Source organism: Orcinus orca, chromosome 16 (genome assembly GCF_937001465.1).
Source record: "Orcinus orca chromosome 16, mOrcOrc1.1, whole genome shotgun sequence".
Taxonomy (NCBI): domain Eukaryota; kingdom Metazoa; phylum Chordata; class Mammalia; order Artiodactyla; family Delphinidae; genus Orcinus; species Orcinus orca.
In genome coordinates this window covers 49,004,060-49,026,385 of record NC_064574.1, presented here as the reverse complement: position 1 = coordinate 49,026,385, position 22,326 = coordinate 49,004,060, and the positions used below count along the sequence as shown (strand labels likewise).

General features: G+C 44.7%; 1 protein-coding gene across 1 annotated transcript in view; it reads left to right on the top strand.

Moving 5' to 3' along the window:
* Window positions 1-22,326, top strand: part of PCSK2 (proprotein convertase subtilisin/kexin type 2) — a 214,267-nt gene that overhangs the window by 80,294 nt on the left and 111,647 nt on the right. The window lies entirely within an intron of this gene.

Here is a 22,326-nt window from a genome sequence, read left to right as displayed (position 1 = left end):
CCCAACCCAGCCCCCAACACCCCTCCAGCACTGACCTCTTTTGAAGGTAGAGATTCTGAGACTTCCAACTGCCAACACCTGCAACTCTTCACCTGAGTGGGTTCCCTGGCCACTGTAGCCCATTTGGCCCTTGCTCAGGGCAGACAGAAGGTTCTGGGCAGTGAATACCCTCCTCTCTGGAGCAGTTCTTAACCAACAATGGGAGTTGGTGGGTAAATACCCCAGTGAATACCCTCCTCTCTGGAGCAGTTCTTAACCAACAATGGGAGTTGGTGGGTAAATACCCCAGTTCCCGCCTCCCTCAAGTAGCATAACTCTGTTCCCACAGCTCCCAGTAGGACTGACCCCCAGTTGTCCACAGAGGTAACTGGCTTGTTAACATACTCTTTATGGCTGCCATCTGTCCCCTACTGGTGCTCACTGGGATCATTTCTCTAATAAGCTGTTTGCACTCAACTCCTTGTCTTAGGGACTCAACGGGAGACACGAAGCTCTAACTCCTGGCTCTAGCAGCTCCGTGGACCTCAAGTTCTCCTAGGCTAGAGGCATGTTCCTCAGTCTGACCTAGAAGACCCAGCATGATCTGCTCCTTGTCAGGATTCTTAGTTTTAGCAACAGAAATAGAATCTGGGTAACTAAAGCAGAAAAGTACTTTATTAGAAAGGCCTCTCTTACAGAATCAGCTAGAAGGCAGGGAACCAGGCTAATTCAGAGGTTAGCAGTCACGGTCCTGCTGGAAGAACCGTTTGTGCAGGAAACCCCTGGACACCCTGTTTTCACCTTGTCCTGATCACTCTTCTGCTGCCAGTTTCCATGGCTAGACACCCCCACCACTGAATGCTCAGCCACCAGCAGCCCCCATGGGAAAGTCCCCAACCTTCATGTGCCTTCTCGGCTCACCCTTGAGTTATAGCCTGAGAAAGAGCTGCAGGCCTGGCGTGTTTAAAAAGCACGGCCCCAATTCCATGTTTAGTTTTCTAAGGACCCTCCATACTGTTCTCCATAGTGGCTGTATCAGTTTACATTCCCACCCACAGTGCAAGAGGGTTCCCTTTTCTCCACACCCTCTCCAGCATTTACCGTTTGTAGATTTTTTGATGATGCCCATTCTGACTGGTGTGAGGTGATACCTCACTGTAGTTTTGATTTGCATTTCTCTAATGATAGTGACGTTGAGCAGCTTTTCATGTGCCTCTTGGTCATCTGTACCCAGCAATCCCACTCCTGGGCATATACCCAGAGAAAACCATAATTCAAAAAGACACATGCAGGAGCTTCCCTGGTGGCGCAGTGGTTGAGAGTCCGCCTGCCGATGCAGGGGGACACGGGTTCGTGCCCCAGTCCAGGAAGATCCCACATGCCGCGGAGCGGCTAGGCCCGTGAGCCATGGCCGCTGAGCCTGAGCGTCCGGAGCCTGTGCTCCACAACGGGAGTAGGCCACAACAGTGAGAGGCCCGCGTACTGCAAGAAAACAAAAAAAAGACACATGCACCCCAATGTTCACTGCAGCACTATTTACAATAGCCAGGTCATGGAAGCAACCTAAATGCCCACTGACAGACGAATGGACAAAGAAGATGTGGTACATATATACAATGGAATATTACTCAGCCATAAAAAGGAACAAAATTGGGTCATTTGTAGAGATGTGAATGGACCTAGAGACTGTCATACATAATGAAGTAAGTCAGAAAGAGAAAAACAAATGTATATTAACGCATATATGTGGAATCTAGAAAAATAGTACAGATGAACCTATTTGCAGGGCAGGAATAGAGACACAGACATAGAGAACAAATGTATGGGGGAAGCGGGGGGTGGGATGAATTGGGAGATCGGGATTGAAATATATACACTAAACTGTATAAAATAGATAACTAATGAAAACCTGCTGTATAGCACAGGGAACTCTACTTCGCATCGCTGTACAGTAGAAATTAACACAACATTGTAAAACAACTATACCCCAATTTAAAAAAAAGAAAGCATGGTGCCAGGATGTGAGGAGAGGAAACTTGCCCACTCTGGCATGCACAGCGGGCAATAGGGACACCCGAAACAGGCAGCGTGCACTGCCCCTCCTGCCCCCGGGCCCTCCCTGCCCCGAAGTCCAGCCCACCCTTCCTCCTGCTGTAGAAAGTGCTGTGCTCTGCTTCCCTCTTCTGCCCAGTCAACTCCCATTGATTCAGAATTCAGGTCACCTACCTCAGGGAAGCTTTTCCTGAGACTGTAGACAGGTCAGATCCCCCACAAACGCGTGCACAATAGCTTTCTTTGGAGAACCACACCCCCCCATCACTGCATTCTTACTCATCTCTCCCCTGAAGTCACCTCCCTGGGGATGGGGCCATGTCTGTCCCCCTTTGCTCATCCCTGTGTGATCAGCACCAAGCAGAAGTCCCAGCACATATTAGGCACAAAATAAATAGCTGTTGAAGGAATGAATGAACACATTCTTCAACAGTTCAATCTAGATGTTACCCAAATCAAGCTTGTCAACAGCTGAAGACATTGTCCTTTGGGCTCAGAGGTGAGACAACTCAGATTTTCAGTGGGAAGCCTGTCCTCTCGTGACAGACACTAAAATAACCCAATGTGGTTCTTGAGAACCACCTGTGGTTCCACAAGAGAACCACAAGAGAACCCTGTGGTTCTCTTGATTATATGTTCTCAGAAAAAGATTTTTTTTTTGGCGGGGGGGTATGTGGGCCTCTCACTGTCGTGGCCTCTCCTGTTGCGGAGCACAGTCTCCGGACGCACAGGCTCAGCGGCCATGGCTCACGGGCCCAGCCGCTCCGCGGCATGTGGGATCTTCCCGGACCGGGGCACGAACCCGTGTCCCCTGCATCGGCAGGCGGACTCTCTACCACTGCGCCACCAGGGAAGCCCAGAAAAAGATTTTTTTAAACTAACTTTTTAAAAAGCTTTTTATATCTTAAGTATATTCAGCCTCAGGGCATGTATCAGTTAACTGTTGCTGCATAACAAATCTCTCCAGAGCTCAGAGGCTAAAAATGACAAGCTTTGAATATTATTTATTCATTCATGCATTGGGTGGGGCGAGCTGGTCTAAGCCCGGCACAGCTGAGGGCGACTCTGCTCCCTCCAGCAGTGGACTAGCTTGGCTGCATTCTCCTCGTGGCCATGACAAAAGCAGGGGGGGTCAGTGAAATCACAGCGTCCTCTAAAAGCCTCGGCTCAGTCCTGGCCCCCTGCCACTTTTGCCCACTTGCCTTTGGCCAGCACAACTTAGGTGATCAAACCCGAAGTCAAGTAGTGGGGAAATACAGGAAATACCTGCATTTAGGGGTGAAAAGTCAAGGCCACCAATTAATCGACCGCCAGGGCAGTAAGGTCGCAAGGTCAAGTACACGATCAGATGCATTTAGGAAAACAAATCGTCAGTTGACAATCGTCTCCTCAGTTGGTATGTAGGTTTAAATTCCTGTGAAGAGCAGTACCCTTCAAAACTGTCAAAGTATCAAAAGTAAGAAAAGTCTATAAATGGTCACATCCAAGAAAGAATCAGGAAAAAGGAAGAAAAAAAATATAATGTGGAACTCCAGATGAGATAATGGGACAGAAAAAGGAGATTAGGTAAAAATCTAAGAAAATTCGAATAATGTATGGGCTTTAGTTAACAACAATGTTTAGTTGTGAGAAAGGTACCAAACTAATGTAAAATGTTAATAATAGGAAACTGAGTGTGGGGAATATGCACGCTCTCTGTAATTTCAACTTCTCTGCAAATGTAAACTATTCTACTGAAACAAAAAAGCAGTCGGGTATGGAATATGGTTTATGATAGCAAGAATAATCTGTTGTCCAGACTCATCAAATACTTAACCTTATTACTGTCTTACAAACGTCAGATTTGCTGCCTGACCCGGGGGTTGGGGGAGGGGGGGGAGTGGTGGAGGTTGTGGAGGGGGAGCACCCCCTCTTCTGAGACTCTAGGACCAGTGATTACACTCACCTGAGAGGGGCTGAAAGTATGTGTGGAGGGCTACTGTCAGCCAGGAGGAAACAGCTACCTGCCTGGTCCCCAGCCCTAACCCTAACCCTAACCCTAACCCTAACCCTGGGCCTACATGCTTGCCCTTGGGTCCCTTCCAGCCTTGTGCCACTGCAGTCTCGTTCCTCTCAGCACCTAAACCCTCTACTCGTTCCTCTCCTTCTTCTGCTTCCTCAGCTGTATGTAAAGTAAGACTGGAAAAGTTCTAGACCCAACACCGAACTTCTAAGATTTTGGAGTTACACAATGCAAACAGGCTAACTTAAAAATCCACAGCTACGATGGCATGAGGGTGGCCACTTCAGTTTCATTTATTCTTCAAGATCTAATTTAAATCCTACCTCCTTCTGAGAAAGCTTCCTTGACTGTCCTCCTAGCCTTCATCAATTGCCCTTCCTCTGGGCACATGAAGCCCTTATATCACATAACATACCTGTGTTAGGGCATCTCAGCCTAACTGTAAGTTCCTTGGAGGCAGGGACCAACTTGAATGCATCTGTATCCACCAAAGATTAACGGAGGGCTAGGTCATATGCCCCACCTCCACCCTGCCAACCCCAAGGAAGGGCCCGTACTCTGTGCCCCTTCCCTGGGGCAGAGCCGGCTGTCTGAGGCTGCAGGCCACTCACTGGCATCGCTGCTGCTATGGCAACTGGCATCCCTCAAGTAGACCACGCTCCATGGAGTCGTGGAGCAGCTGCTACTGCTGATCTCTACCAGAGCCATTTCTGTTTCCCTGAATTTTATATTGGCTGGGATAATAACATAAATTAAGGTATTTGCTGGTTTCTGTTACCATTTCTTGATAAAATTACTTTTTCCATATTAATGCATGGGAAAGAGATTGTCAGAAAACACACCATTTATTTTACTGAGAAAAAGCTTTAAATGCTCAGTCATGTTTTTCTAATGCAATTCAGGGTTCCCAAATTTATTTACTGCCGCCTCAATAAATCCAAGTAAATCATGCTTTTATATGCACGTCATGCCCATGTTGAGAAGAGGTTTGTTAATAGGCTGTGTTTGTTGGGTCCTGAGTCTGACTATACACCTAGAGCAACTGTAATGAAATTCTAGTAGATAGTGGAATGAATGCTAGCAAAGAACTCTTCATCCTTCAAGGAGTTCTAGTTTAGAGATGTCAGGGAAATGGAAAAACAAAGCAGGTTAAAGAGAATTTAAGTGTACCATCCATTCTCTAAAATTCAATTTCCAAACAACAGTTATGAAGCATTTTTAAACTTAGGTTTTATTACATATTTGGAAATATAATTATATAGTTTTTTTCTCTGACTTCTCCCAGAGAAATTTTTGCAGTCTGGGAGTTTATGTGTATGTTTTCCACAATGAAGTTTCTTCCCCGTGTATGTGTATTTGTGTATATACATACATATATTTACATATAGTATATAATTAGATGTGATTATATATAATATATGATTTTATACATAATATAAAATACATGAAATATATTTTTAAATTAAAAATTTCTATTTTGTTTATATTTATATATAAATTTATGTTATTAAATATTTGATAAATCATCTTTATTAAAATATAATAAAATACATAAAGTGTATAAAATTAAATGTATAATATTTTATGTTGTACATACTTATATATAATTTTGATGTTAGTCTATAATTTAATATATAATATAAATATATAGTATATATAACTTAATATATAGTACATACAATTTTATATACATAAGATATATATTTTAGTAGTAGCAACATCTGTAATGCAGATAATTAACTGTGGCTTTAAATGTCAGACAATGGGACTTCCCTGGTGGCACAGTGGTTAAGAACCTACCTGTGAATGCAGGGGCCACAGGTTCAAGCCCTGGTCCGGGAAGATCCCACATGCCGTGGAGCAACTAAGCCCATGTGCCACAACTATTGAGCCTGTGCTGTAGAGCCCATGAACCACAACTACTGAGCCCACATGCCACAACTACTAAAGCCCGCGCGCCTAGAGCCCATGCTCCTCAACAAGAGAACCCACTGCAATAAGAAACCCACGCACCGCAACAAAGAGTAGCCCCCGCTCGCCGCAACTAGAGAAAGCCCGCACACAGCAACCAAGACCCAACACAGCCATAAATAAATAAATAAATTTATAAATGTCAGACGATGCGCGCGTTTCTCTGATTACACTGAACATCTGGAGAGAGAGGGTGTTGCAGAAGGGAAAGGAAGAGGAGGGCAGGATAAGACAAGTTCAAAGCTGGAAATGATTTTTGAGTTTATCTGTTTTACTGGCCTGGAGGATGAGGTCTAAAGGGGAATATCACACAGCCAGCCCGTGACTGAGCTGTGAGTGAAACGATGACACAAGCAAACCACTTGGATTTCTGCTTGAATTGTGGGAAATCATGAAAACACTCGAAGGCTCCACTGTATACACCTAACGTCAATTATCAAACCTTTGCCGGAACCCAGCAAGCAGCAACTAGGCCGTCCTGCAGGGTCTCCTCCCTCCCCACAGTTAGGCCAGTGAATTGTCCGCCATTGGTTTCCAGGATCCTAGCTGTTATTTTCTTCTCCAGCTCCACGAGCAGGTTGAGAATTGTGTACTGACTTTTTAATTAAAAATAATAATAATTAAAGGACTAAACACAATGTTGACTAGAAACAAACCATTATTCTACCTTAATCACTTAGGCTGAGCAATTTATCTTTGTATTTGGCAAACTCTCAAAAGGAATAAATCAATGTTAAATCTGAAATTCAATGACTCAGAGGTTTTTGGAGAAAAATAAACCTCCCAAGGCATCACAAAAAGGCAAGAACCAGGATGAGTTCTAGCAGTGAAAACAGTTATCGTCAATATTGCTAGTTACATACGAGCTAACCCCAAAGCACCTTAACTTCTTTATGTCACCTTTTCAGTTTTTTGATGTTGATTTCATGAAAATGTCCCCAATTCTTCAAAAGCAAGCTTACTTTATATATAAAGTTTTCTGGTAAAAAACAGATACACTCTTTTTCATTACCATAAACACTACCTGAGTACTTCTCTGTATATGTGTTGTCTAAAAGTTGTAGAGAGTTAAAATGCCTGGTACCTATATTCAAGTGCAAATAATGTTCCAACATAGGTGATTATCAGGTTTAAAAGCTGTGTCCTTACAACTCATATATGCATAACTTCACAATTGAAAAGGCAGGATTGCAAGTAAGTCATTTATTTTCATTTTGTCCTATATTCCTAAAACTCACAGAATTAACCTACGAAGATATGCTCTTTGTAGAAAATTCAAGAAATATATATAGAAAAACATCTCCCTCCATATCGAGCCCCTCTTTCACTTTTGCACTCCAGAGGTCACCATTGTCATTAGTTTGGTATCTATCCTTCTAGAACAGTGCTGTCCAGTAGACTATAACATGAGCCATAAATGGGTGCATGATATTAAATAACCACATTTTTTAAAGTAAAAGTGAAATTAATAATATATTTTATGTAATCCAGTATACCCCAAATATTATCATTCAACATGCAATCGATATAAAATTACAGTGAGATATTTTACATTCTTTGCTGGTACTAGGTCTTCAAAACCCAGTGTGCATTTTATGCTTGCAGCACATCTCAATTCACACTGACCAAATGCGCAGTAGCCACACGGGGCAGTGACTCTCTATTGGACCGTGCAGCTCTAGAAGTTTCTTTCTATATGTATCGAGAGTACAGTGTATGTGTGCGGGTGTGTGTGAAACAGAAAGAGAGAGAGGTGTAGGATGGTATATCAGTTAAGAGTTCTTTTGCTGCCAGTAACAGAACTAATAATAGCTTAAATAATAAAAGCCCTAATTAGCCCATGTAACAGAAATCTAGATTTCCAAGTCGGCCATTTCCAAGGCTGGGCCAGCGACTAACAATCCAGGGTCTGGGTTGGTGTCTCTGCAATTCTCTCAACCTTACCTGTGGTTGCAAGATGGCTGCTGCCAGTCCAGAGAGCACATCTTCATCCACCAGCCTCCAAAGACAGGAAGCAGGATGGCTGGGAAAGTGAGAACAGGCTCTCCCTCTATTCATGGAGGGAAAAGCCTTTCCCAGATTCCCCCTTTATAGCTCATTGGCCAGAACAGATCACATAGCCTTCCTTAGTCACAGGAAAACTGGGTAAACAGTGTCTGGCTACTTTAGACTCTGCAGTGAGAAGCTGGAAAAGGAGAATGGGCTCAGGAATGGGTAACGGGGAGACACCCAGAGATCATGTACAGCTCTGGGAGTGGGATTCCTGGCTCAAACAGCATGCTCACTTTAAAGTCAGATGGACTGAACACACACCCCACGTGGGCTATTTACACTTCCTCCAAAAATGGATTTAAAAAAATTTTGTTTCACCACATCTGCAGCAGCATTGGCATGACTGGATTCTCAAACATCCCTATACAGGTTATACCTTTATGAACATTGCCTTTATTTTACCCAGAAGTTAAATGACTTCCCCAGGTCACAGACAAGGAGAGGCTCTCCCACAAACCATCCCTTAAATCCAGGTCTTCTGTCGACAGACTCACTGCTTCTTCTGTTCTCAGCTGAGATCTGCCTGACCAGTAAAGAATCATTCATGAAAACTGAATGCATAATTAAAGAATCTCAAACTTAATTTTATGACCGTTTTGAAAACACTGTAAGCTTCAGTCCTTTCCTGGCATAATCTCTGGTATTTGTGAACACCCCTGTGTGCCCAGTCCTTGTCTGAGCACTAGGCAGACAGATCCTGGGGCACTGAATGATCTTTCTACTGTGATCTGCTCAGGATATTTTTATTCTTGAAGAGAAGGTAAAAATCTCATCGTAAAAACCTAACGATGAGTATGTCCATCATCTGATGTGATTTGAAAAGGAGAAGAAAAACCTATGAGGTTGGCAGAAATGTCTAACTCTACTTAATTAATTATCACTGAGGCTTGGAGAAGTAAAGTGATTGGGTCAAGATCAAATATGTGAACTAAGACCCAGGTCTTGGATTCCAGAACATATAAGAAAGGCTTGGATGCTAGTGGTGAAGGGAGGATTCCATTTCTCCTACTATCAAAACCTTCCCAATGGGCTAGGCACTAGGTGTAATAATAATTAGAGCCCACACCTACAGAGCATTTATGATGTGCTCAACACTGTTCTGAGCCCTTTGCATTTGTTATCTTATTTAATCTTCACAATAGTTTTATAATGTTGTGTATCAGTCAGCTATTTCTGCATAACAAACAAACTTTCAGGGATCTATGATAGACGCCCAGTTCTCATTAATGTATATGTGGTTTGGCTGTGGTTCAGTTGATCTAGGGTAGGCTCAGCTAGGCGTGGCTTTAAGCCAAGGGCTGGGTTCAAGTTTGTTCTGATTATCTTATCACTTAATAACCACTGGCTTATCTGACAGAAGTCAAAAATTCCCAAAGGAAAAACAGAAATACGTGATTCCTTATACTTATATATTGGGTTTCTGTAGCCCCCATACTTATACCCACATCCTATTGGCTGAAGCAAGTCACATGAGCAAGCCTAAAATCAATGGGATGGGAAGTATGCTCCTCCCATGGAGCTTGAGGGGGAGAGGATGATTATCTGCTGTACTGTAATTTAATCTACCATAGGCGAATTGTATTATTATTCCTTTTTTAAAGATGAGGAAACTAAAATTAAGAGAGGTTAAGAAAGTTTCCCAAAGTTGCACAGCTACAAAGTGCTAGAGTTGAGATGTAGCGATTGAAAGATGAATAGGACTCACTCTGTCTAGAACATGCTTCGCTTCCTTAACATTGACTTCATATGGCACAACAAAAAAATGGGGGGGGGTACTGTCTCAATTTCCAGCTTTGCTTAATCTTTTCATTTTTTAAAAAATTTTATTTATTTTTTTATACAGCAGGTTCTTATTATCTATTTTATACATATGTCAATCCCAATCTCCCAATTTGTCCCACCACCACCACCCCCTGCCACTTTCCCCCTTTGGTGTCCATACGTTTGTTCTCTACATCTGTGTCTCTATTTCTGCCCTGCAAACTGGTTCATCTGTGCCATTTTTCTAGGTTCCACATATATGCATTAATATACGACATTTGTTTTTCTCTTTCTGACTTACTTCACTTACAACCATCTCTATCGTCATTTCAGGGAATTTACAGAGACCAACCTACATCGTGTGTCTGTCTGTCTAACACAAATAACATCTTGCCTGTAGGGTTCACAGTCAGTGGACCTCACACATAAATAGTATTTCCTCGGTACACCTGAATGGGAACTGGAGTCACTCCAGTGTCTGGGTACAAATGGGAGGCCACCAGCAAGTAGAGAAATTGCCCCATGTCTGCCTCTGTCACAGGATGGAATGGCATTGAGAATAGGTCACTGGATTTGATAAGGAGGTGGCTGTTGATTAAGCCAGCATATGAAATTCCTGGGTGGGGGCATCACCTGACACAGGTTTCTTAGAGCAATAGGTCTCAAATTATGGTCCCCTGGATCAGCACCACCAGCATTACCTGGGAACTTGATAGAAATACAGATTCTCAGGCCCCGCCCCAGACGTACAGAATCAGAAACTCTGGGGGTGGGAACCAGCAATTTGTGTTTTAACAAGCTTTCAGAGGCTTCTGATGCTGCTTCTAAATATAAGAACCACTGCTCTAAGGGATTCTGAGAACACAGACAAACACAGCTGTGTGCAGCGCTCACCACTGCTGACCCGCTAAAAGGTTAACAGTTTTCTACTGTGGCTTCCAGACTCTTGGTTCTGTGAGCTCTGCCTTTATCTTACTGTATACACAGAGGATAGCTTTGCTTATAGTCTTCTTAGCCAGTGCCCTGCAAGGAGGACCCCACCTCGTATTATCTTTGGCTTTGGTTTCTCTAGAGATGGAAAGTTGGCAACATTTTCCCATTTGAAGATTATATAAATCATCCTGGATTGGATCTGAATCATTTTTTTCTTTTGCCATAAAGAACATTAGTGGGATAACTGGTGAGACTTGAATAAGGTGTGGAGATTAGATAATAGTAGTGTTTCAATGTTAATTTCCTGATTTTCACAATTGAAATGTAATTGTTTTTAGGAAACACATACTGACATATTGAAATGTAAGGGGGCATACTATTTACAACTTACTCTCAGATGGTTCAGAAAAAAAATTGTGTGTGTGTGTGTGTGTGTGTGTGTGTGTGTGTGTGTGTGTGTGTGTGGTGAGAGAGAAAGAATGATAAAGCAAATGTGGTAAGTATTAGTATTTGGAAAGTCTAAGTGAAGAATAAGTGGGAATTCTATTCTGTTTTTCCAATTTTTTGTATTAGTTCAAAATAAAAATTCAAAAAGGAAAAGCAAATAGAATCACCATGACAGTGTGCCTGCAACTGATTTCACAGAATCTCACGTTGTTATTACCATATGTGTCTTCATTATAAGTCACTTCATATACTTATGCCTTCTAGTCCAGATAGCTGTGAATCCATTGGAAGTTCACAGCATGTTCGAATTTATCTGGGTCACTCTCTCACTTTACACCTGATGAAAAGGAAACCCGAGAGGTTAAATCACTTGCCTGAGGGAACACAGCCTGTCAGGATTACTTACCAATTCAAGTCACCTGTGCCTGAAATCTCTCTGCCCGCCAGCATACTCTCACGGTTAGGGGTTTGGAAGGGAGTGGTGAGGGCGCTCTTTGCTTTTCCAGAGAAAGTTTTCAGGTAGGAGATAGCTTTGCCTTAAGGTACCAGACACCCCTGACATGGAAATAATATTTCTCATCAGACTCATCAGAATGGGGAAGTGTCAGGCACCACAGGAGCACTGAACTGAATTCATTTTTTAATGTTTAGTATTTTGAGGACATTGAGAAGGAGCACAGTACAATGAGTCAGAAAACTGTGGGTTAAAATTTACCAATTAACTGGAGCAAATCACTTAATTTCTCTAAGCCCCGATTTCTGCATCCACAAGAGGCGGGTGGCAGTGCTTCTCTCTCAGTGTGGTGACTAAGATCAAATGCAATGACTCCTGGGGGGATGTGTCTGGGGCCACGGTGGTCAGTGATGGTTGGTCCTTTGCCTCCAGAAAGGGGGATGGCTGACTTTTTGGCAGAGAAGCTGATGGTAAATGTCCAGCTGGTGGAGTCAACAGGAAAGCGCCAGTGTGGGGTGGAGCACAACACCTGGGAGAAGGCGTCCAAGGCTTCTGCCCTGAGAGAAGACCTAGGATCCTGTGACCAGGACTTTTCATTCACACACTCGTGGGCCTGGGATGTAGATCTTCACCGCCAACTGGATCTTCAGGGAAGCATATAAAATAGCGAGATTTCATTTCTTTTTTTTTTTTTTTTGCCGCACGCGGGCCTCTCACTGTTGTGGCCCCTCCCGCTGCGGAGCACAGGCTCCGGACGCGCAGGCTCAGCGGCCACGGCTCACGGGCCTAGCCGCTCCGCGACATGTGGGATCTTCCCGTACCGGGGCACGAACCCGTGTCCCCTGCATCGGCAGGCGGACTCTCAACCATTGCGCCACCAGGGAAGCCCGAGATTTCATTTTTTATTCACACATTCTCAGTGGTGTTGTGTTTCCCCTGCAATTACCTGGCTAATTAGAAAGGCATTATGGTATGGAGTCAAGGGCATTGGTTTCAAACTAGAACAAATCTGGCAAAAAAAAAAAAAAAAAAAAATGGCAACTTTGAAATTGTGTGATTTGGGGCAAGTTCCTGAAGCTTTGTGAAGCTCAATTTCTTCACTCGTAAAGTGGTGGATAATTGTTCCAGTTAACATCGCTGTGTAATAAGTCACCCTCAAACTAGACATGTGAAACAATCACAGTTTTATTGTTTTGTGGGTCAAGAATTGTCCTGTGGGTCAAGAATTTGGAAAGGGCTCAGCAGCTCCCGCTTGGGGTCTCACGTGGTTGCAGCCTGATGGGCCACTCCCATGGGTACAGGACCTGAGGACTCGTGCACGACCTTCCAGCATGGCAGCCTCAGGGTGGTTGGACCTCCTTACGTGCAACTGGCTTCCCTGGGTCAAAAGGACCAGGTGGCCTTTCTGACCTGGTACTGGAAGTCAGACAACATCTCTTCTACCATGTTCTACTGGTCTAATCGGTCACAAGCCCACTCAGAGCACAGGGAGGGACATGGGTCTTCCCTGTTGATGAGAGGACCATTGAAGAATTTACAGACATGTTTTAAAGTTGCCACAGTAATAACACCATATTATAAGATTGCTGAAATGACTAGACATCTAGTAATTGTATCTTGCATCTAGCGTTATTGTTGAGATTTTTATAATTATTGGCTCATAGCAGGATAATAGGGTGCTGCTTCTCATCAGTCAGAGAGGCAGTTATAGGAGAGAAACACGGGTAGATGGTATAGTTTCTTCAAGCCACACTTTTATAAATCCTAGTGTCTTGAATCCAGGCTAGCAACTAATCCATCGATCGCTTAGATGAATTGACTGAATGCATTCTCCAGGTCCCTACAATGCATAGATCTCCTGCGTTCCTCCCCAGCACTGTGTGACAGTAGCTGAATGGTGAGAGGCTGTCTAAATGGGCAGAGATATTGATTTTCTTTTCTACCTTTTCTGAAAGCTCTTTGCTTACCAGGTGCTGAGCAAACATCAGGCAAATGGCAGACCACGTAGAAATAGATCAAGTAAGGAGCAACAAAGCCCTCTATGGCTTTCTGACCATGAAGCTGGTTACATTCAGGTGCTCCCCAACTTTGGTTTTAGATTGGAAGGTACACACCATTGTTCACACTTCATTATCTGCCAATTGATGATACAACTCACTAAGTGGCATCGTGGAAAATATCCCCAACCAACCCATGGAAACGAAGCTCCAGCCCCATCTGGAATGACAGGTAGCGCTGTGCATTTCTGAGGATGGGGTATGCATCCCAGGTGTCAGTGCAGAATTGCTAATAACCTTGGAAATGATAAGGAAGGTCTGTCTTAGTCTATCTCAGTGGTGACAGATAAACCAGAATTTTTTAATATAGAGGAAGTTCAAGAAACCACCCATAGACACTATATTGCCATTGACTCCCAGGGAAATTAAGGTGTGGTTATCTCTGCTCAGGAAAAAAAAAGCCAGGGGTTCCCCCCAGGCAGCCAAAGGAAGGCAGATTAGAAATCACCTGCAACTCACACCATTGTAAAGGAAATCAGTGACTAGGGGTGGAGAAGGGCCCTTCAGGATTCTAAATGGCTCTGCTTCCAATATCAATTCCTAGAGAACTTGCCTCAAGAAACAATAAAGGAGAATCTCCTAAGAACAATACTTTGGAGACCAAAGTATTTGGTCTTTGGAATGAACACCTTAGGCAGCCCCAGCCCTTGAGTCACACCCAGTATTTGAGTTATTCCAGCCAAGACCCCAAAATAATGTCACAGACACAAGCCATCCTCCTGTGCCATCTCCAAAATCCTAAACCACAGAATCTGTGAATGTAAGGAAACGGTTGCTTTAAGCCACCACACCTTGGGGCAATTTGTTATGCAGCAGCAGTAGCTGAAACACAAACACTGACCTCTTGAGCTGTCTACATTCCCTCCTTGGATTCTGGCATTTGGTGTTGCAGAGAAGGCCCAGCTTGGTTTGACTTTTTTATTCCTTTGTGGTTAATATGTATTTTTTTTCTCCTTGGATGCTTCTGAGATTTTGTCTCTATTGCTGCAATTCAAATATTCCCTGGAATATGGCTAAGTATAGATCTCACATTATGACTCTTGCCTTTCCATTTATATACTCAAGTGTTTTGCTTTGTGTCTCTGTCTCTTCCAATGGCTCTGAACGCTGTCTCCCCACAAGAATATTGTTAGCAACACTCCCAAGCTGAGGAGCTGGCTCCCTGGTGAACTGGGGACTTTCAGCTCAAGCCACCTCACTCTGCTGCCCACCTCCTGTTACTGCTCCAGGTCTAAGGACCAGCAGCAGAAAAGGGTCAAGCAGCTTCTAACTATATGCTGACTACAGGCTCAATTTACTTGTGATCACAGCGAATACCAGCAGTGGAAGGGTCTCCAGTTAACACTTCGGACCTCTTAGAACCTGAGGCTCAACCTTTGTCCTTTATAACATCCGTGTAATCCACCCTACAGGACACTGCCTGTTACGGAACACACTCCTCCCCTTAGATCTCAGAAACTATGGCTCTCTGGCCATAAATTCCTAAGCAAGATACCCACCCAAAAGGCTGGCACCAATAAACACAAATAAGACAAGAAAGCCCACCCTTATCTCCTCCTCTTGAGGCTTTTCAGTAAGGAGTTGAAGCTTCTGAAGTGAAAACACACAGGTACCTTAAAGATGGAGACCTCCAGGGCACCAGGAACTGGGTATTTGACCTTAAATTATTCCCACTAGAGGTCAGTAATATTTGTTACTGAGAAAGCATTCAGGAATATTCCCATCCCCCCAGTTAACTATAACTTCTATGTTGAATCTCTGTTTCTCTGTTCTATGTCCTACACATCGATAATTTTCTCTTCAACGTTTTTACCTCTTTCTGGTAAAACCATTAAAATTTACCTTTATCATTACTGATCTGTTTCTGCATTGTCAATTCTGCTCTTTGCTGCTTTCAAAACAAGTTTTCATTTTGCTTTTGTGTTTGGCATCCTCTTAGTTGTTCTATGTTTCAGCAATTCACTTTTTGGTCTTGATGTGTTTTTTCCTCTCAGTCTTATGGATGTGGACTACCTAGTTCATGAAAATCTCGATATATGTCCTAATCAATGTATCAAAGAATTTCCTTCCAGCGCTGATGCTAAGTCACTTTCTCGTGCAATCCTTTTCCCTAAGTCTTCAGCATTACCTTCCTCCCTTTTCCTAGTATTTTTCTTTCCAGTTCTCCTATGTGGGTTACTCTTTTTTGTTTTTTCCTTTTTATGGCTATTTCTGAATGAAATAAGCTCTATCCAAACCCAGCATTTGCCAGCTGACTCAATGTTGGGTTGCCCTTGGAGCTATTAGTTAAAGTGATAAAGTGTTGGGAGCACAAAGTTTGCCAAATTTCCAATGTCTAAAGGACTTGCAGGATTGAGATGGAATCTCCTCTGACCCTCCCTGCATAGTTCTCTGACACTCTGAACAAACGACGTGGTTACAAATTGCAATCCACTGTATACACTGCCACCAGGGCTCTTCCTAGAAGATTTTACCCACACAGATGGCACTGGGCTTTCGTGATTTACAGCTCCCGAAGTAAAATGGGCCACCCTGGGTATATCTTCTCATGGCCGTGACTGAAAGGCAAGAAGTACAGGAGTGGACAAGTAGACTTCTTCCAGCATAAGTTCTGAGCAATTTACACAGTCAAACCCAGTATCAATGGAGCAGAGGAATACGCTCCTGTAAGTAAGGTGGGAGGTCAGAGGCGGGTAAATAGATACAAATAGTATAGTTCAACTGGTAAAAGTTTCTGAAACAGGCCTTGGAAGATTATGCCCGGTGGGGTCACCATCTGGAACTCTCAGTAGCCCCCCGTCTGAGTAACCCCACTTGCAGTCCACCCCATGAGCTGGCTTTGTATATTCATCTCCAGTTTCCTAGATGTGATGTTTCTCAGGTGTGTCATCACTCTAGTTCCTTCCTCTGGACACAAAATTTGCCAGTGCCCTCCTGAAAGTGGACTCCAGAACGGGACCAGATGTCTCAAAAACATCTGCCCTGTCCTTCATCTGGGACCCTACTTCTCCTAAAGCACCCAGAGTTTGACTTTGCTTTTTCGGGTTCTTCCCATTAACTATTATTATTCTTTCATGTTAAGCTGGTCGTCGCTAGAACACTACCGTCCCACCAAGACACTCTTCTCTTTCCTGTGATCGTACAGCGGATTATTTTTAACCTAAGAACAGCATCGTACACCTGTTTGTGCTGTCAAATTTTGATTAGCTGGTATAAGCCAATCAGTTCAACCTGCTAAGATCTCTTGGGGTGAAGATACTCACCCACAGACTGGCCATTCTTCTGATTAGTATCATGCATCAGCTGTTGACAGAAACAGTTCCAGTTACCCCACTATTGTCTTTTCACCACGAGATAAGACACCGTCATCAGCACTTTGCCCACTGTGGTTCATCCAACAGTGTAGCTGCTTTGTTTCTTTTTCTGAAGAATTCTGGGTGCTCTGTATCTCCATCAAACTGCCTTCAGCCCTGTATCTTCAGTAGAATTAGTCAACACTCGGCCTCACTTCCCCAGCATGAATATTAGCTCCCTTCCTGCATGTGGTAGGGAAAATAATGGCCCCCAAAAATGTCCACGACCTAATCCTTAGCGTCCATGAGTATGTTATGGTACATGGCAAGGGATAAATAAAGCTTTGACAGCTGCCTTTAAGATAGGGAGATTATCCTGGGTTATCCAGAGGCCCGGTCATCACAAAGATCTTATCAGATGGAGGCAGAAGAGGAGGTCAGAGTGATACCATGTAAGAATTTGACCCACTGTTGCTTCCTTAGAAAGTGGAGGAAGGGGACCATGAGCCAAAGAATGCAGGCAGCCTGTAGAAGCAAAAAAGGCAAGGAAATGGAGCCTCTATAAGGAACATAGCTCTGCTGACAGCTTGATTTTAGACTTCTAGCCTCCAGAACTGTAAGAGAATAAATTCATGTTGCTTTAAGCCACTGAGTTTTGGTGATGTGTCACAGCGGCCATAGGAAACCAAGACACTGCAGAATGAAAAGCTATTCTCCCCTGGCATTTCTCAGAGGGCAGATCTAAGCTCATGGTTGTTTCTCTACCTTCCAGGAGCACGCCTGCAAAGTCAATTCATTACTTTCTTCATTTGTCCTGCATCACCGTTCGGGGACTCGTTAATGCTCGGCACTAGGTGCTCTGTGCCTAAGTAGAAGTGTTTTAAGAATCCATCACTCTAACCTTTATGCCTTGTTGCTGTTTTGTCATTCGTGGGCCGCTTGTCTTGACGTATGAATTACTCTCCAGCCGCCTGGTGCGGGGGACGCACAGTAACCAGCCCCCAAATATTTCAGACATACGCCAATTGTAATTTCAACACACATCTAATTTTCCACTCTGTCAGCCCAGAATTTTTCCATTGGCAATTGATGAAATACCGATAGGAGGAAAGAATTGACAAGGCATTGCTGTTGACAAAGAGGCTAACCTTTGAGGAAGATTAAAAATAGATGTCCTGGGCTTCCCTGGTGGCGCAGTGGTTGAGGGTCCGCCTGCTGGTGCAGGGGACACGGGTTCGTGCCCCGGTCTGGGGGGATCCCACATGCCGCGGAGTGGCTGGGCCCATGAGCCATGGCTGCTGGGCCTGCGCTCCGCAACGGGAGAGGCCACAACAGGGAGAGGCCCGCATACCGCGAAAAAAAAAAAAAAAAAAAGATGTCCTTTAGGAAGAAGAGGAAGGGAATCTTCTCTCTTCCTGAACTCTTTTGTCTATGGTCCTAATCCAAAAGTCAAACCTTCAGCATGTGTGAGTTTCAGAAAAGGAGATTGTGAATTTTCAAGAATCCATTTATACTCTCTAGCAGATAGCTTTTTGGTTTGTTCCCCCACTGAAAAAGTTATGAAGAAACAATACAAGCTTTGTCATAGCGAATAATCAGTAAGTGTATCCTGCGCTGAAGACACGTCAGGCGTAAAGGATGTCCAGAGAAGCAAACAAGTCCGAGAGGGTTTTCACTGCCCACTCTCCTCCTTTATCTTTTTTTTAAAATAAATTTATTTATTTATTTATTTTTGCTTGTGTTGGGTCTTTGTTGCTGTGCACAGGCTTTCTCTAGTTGCGGCGAGCAGGGGCTACTCTTCATTGCGGTGCGGGCTTCTCATTGCTGTGGTTTCTCTCGTTGTGGAACACGGGCTCTAGGCGTGCAGGCTTCTGTAGTTGTGTCGCGGGCTCAGTAGTTGTGGCTCTTGGGCTCTAGAGTGCAGGCTCAGTAGTTGTGGCTCACAGGCTTAGTTGCCCTGCGGCATGTGAGATCTTCCTGGACCAGGGCTCGAACCCGTGTCCCCTGCGTTGGCGGGCGGATTCTTAACCACTGTGCCACCAGGGAAGCCCTCCTCCTTTATCTTAATCCTCCCTCTTCCAGGTGCACCCAGTTCTAAGCCCTGGATCCTTTGTTTTTGCTTTCGGTGAGCACTTCTCCCTGGCTTGCAAGAAACTGCCTAAGAATTTCCACAAATGTCTCCGTAAACTCCCATTCTTTCCTTGCACCAATCTCAACCAGCATTGTTGAGAAAAGCCGTCTAATTAATGAGTTCATGCACAAGTGCTGGTAAGTGGTAACACCTGGATGTGTTGCCTTTCCCAGAGGGCTTGTTTTCCAGATCTTTTCAATCCATAATCAACCTGGATGATGAAGGCTTAAAATTAAAGCTTAACTCTTCGTGGCTGGAACTGAGTCAGTGTGCCTGTGCTCAGGGTAGGTGATTTGAATCACCCCCAGAAGGTTTCTTTGTGCCCCTCAAATCACACCATTTGCGCCACTACTCAGAATTCTGCCGCTGCTTCCACTCTCATAGATGAGACAGATTCCGAAAACATATTATTCATCCTAGTTATAGAGAGTAACACTTATTGCATGCCTCGTAGTGTCCACCAAGGAAAGATTATTTTACATGATACTCACCATTAGCCTGTCTGGTCAAGAATTCCATCACCTCCATGCTGTACATCGGGGGTCGACAGGCTTTCTGTAAAAGTCCAGAGAGCACTTCCTTTAGGCGTGTGGGCTTTGTGGTCTCAACTCTGCCATTGCAGTGAAAGCAGCCAGAGGCAGGATGTAAACACATGGGCACCGCTGCATTTAACAAACTTTATTTACAAAAACATCTCTCCCCTAGATGAAGAAATCATGACTCGGAGACCTAGAGGGACCTACCTCAGAACACACACAAATAAGAAGCAAACCACCATGCCAGGACTGAACCCTGTTCTTTCTGGCTCTGAGTCTACTGCCTGCTCACTGCACCACACTGCATGGTCTTTAGCACTTAGGTAGAGCCATGACTTTGTATTACCCACACTCCCCCCATCCCCTTTTCCCCACAAACATTTGTGGGGCAGCAGCTGGGCTGGGGTACCATTAGTACCCTGCGATCATGGAAGCAAAGTGAAGGTAACTAACCTACAGGTCTAAGCCAGGTGCCCTTGACATTGTAGCTCTGCCTAAAGAGGCTTACCAGCAGTAGACACGTGGTTAATGAAACTTGCATTGCATATGCAGTCAGATTCACCCATTCCTTCCAGAAGCACACTCTTGAACCCTCAGTCCAGCAAAGAACAGGGATATCCTGAATACATCTACCCAGTATCCTCTGTCTGGTCCACTAGCAGAACTGGACCATGTACCAGCATCACACTGGAGGCTTTGCAGGGGATGTAGCCACTCACTCCCACCTGGGTGCCGTGAGCACTTTCTCTGTGGGCCCTGCTGGCCTCTCTTCACCTCTTTGTCCTGGTGCCTTTCTAGGAAGTTGGAGCACTGAGTGTGCTGGTCGTGTGTGAGGACAGTCGGAGGGGGCCACACCTGGAGTGGACAGGGCAGAGCCTTGGCCTCACTCCTCTTTTCTCCCTGTCCTCCCCCCCACCCCACCATTTGACCTCCCAGGAGACTGCTCTGTTAGACTGAGGTCCTTCTGCCCACCTGCAACGGGAATCAGAGCCGTGCACTTGGCCAACAGGCTCTGGGTCAATACCTAAAGCTATTAATATATTAAAGCGACTTAGACTTGCTTTGCTTCTTTTCCACACTCACTTCTCAGGAGAACCTCATTGAAAGGGTCATGTCATTGTGGCCACAGACAGCATTTAGGGGTTCCTGGCATCCTCTCAAATGTACCCCAGTCTAACCATCCCTGTCCCAACATCTGGCACAGCACCTACTGTCTTTTAATTTCCTTTTCCGTAATATAATCCCCTAAATCCAACTCGTGACATTCCCCACCACCGTGGAAACAGGAGCTAGAGGAAGATTGAGATCACGATGATACACACACATTCCAGCTGGAATTTTACCTTCTACAGGCATTCCTGTCAGTGGCCTCTGCCCTTCACTCTACTAGAAGCATCTTTCGATCCCTCCCTAATTACACCGACTTATCTTGTAGCATAGCTTGTATACACAGCTTTAGTTGTTAGATAGCAATTTGTTAATATCTTGTCACTGAGACGCAGTGGCTGTAACTGTGGCCAGAGGCACGAAGCCATATCCTCTCCCCTCAATTGATCGTCTTCATTCTCTCAAGACGGCAAACCTCTCTAAATGAGGGCAATCAATACGGTGCATTCAACCATAATTGCGGCTTAACTCCCTGTTCTTTGAAAAGTTAAGCCCTGTGATTTGCCTATAATTGGACTTTCAAAAAGTCACACCTGCCTGTTCAAGGAGGAAGTTAAGCAGCCAGACTCTCTGACTGTTCTCTGCCTGCTCTCACCCTCCTTGCCTGTGATGGACCTCCCTGGGTCAAGTCTTCCCTCCCCAAACCTCCATCTCTAGATCCTGACAGCCAAGGCCAACGGTTCGTAGAAAGCGAGGAACTGGACTATCTGAGCTTAGCCATGGCCTCCTTCCTCCATAATCTCCCTCATCACCCCAGCAATGAGGGCTTTTCTGGGTTTCTCATTTGATGAGCTGTGTTCAGCTCCTCGGTTCAAGCACTGAGCTAACGTGCTGCCTTGGAAAGGTGAAGGCAAAGAAGTGGCGATGTGCTTTTCCTGCACGGGGACTTCTGCTGTCAGGACACACATGGGAATGGACTCCAGCTGCTCTCTCTTGCCATGTTGAATTTGATTTGTCTTCCACTAGCTAAGAGCAAGAAGCATGAATCAGGGACTTCCCTGGTGGCGCAGTGGTTAAGAATCCACCCGCCAATGCAGGGAACACAGGTTCGAGCCCTGGTCCAGAAGATCCCACATGCCGCGGAACAACTAAGCCCGTGCTCCACAACTACTGAGCCCGCGCACCTAGAGCCTGTGCTCCGCAACAAGAGGAGGTACCGCCATGAGAAGCCTGCGCACCACAACGAAGAGTAGCCCCCGCTCGCCGCAACTAGAGAAAGCCTGCACACAGCAAGGAAGACCCAACGCAGCCAAAAATAAAATATAATTTAAAAAAAAAAAAGAATGAATCAAAGACTCTCTGGGCTGCTTTGGGAAAAGACAACCCTGGCTTGAGGTAGGATGGAACAAGGGAAGGCACCACCCTGCTATCTTTCCACAGGGCCCGAAATATGACAACACTGGCAATAATTCCGGTAGCAATTGCTGGCGTTTACTGAGTATATACCAGGGGCCAGATGTGTGTCTGCATTGTCTCATTTGAGCCTCACCC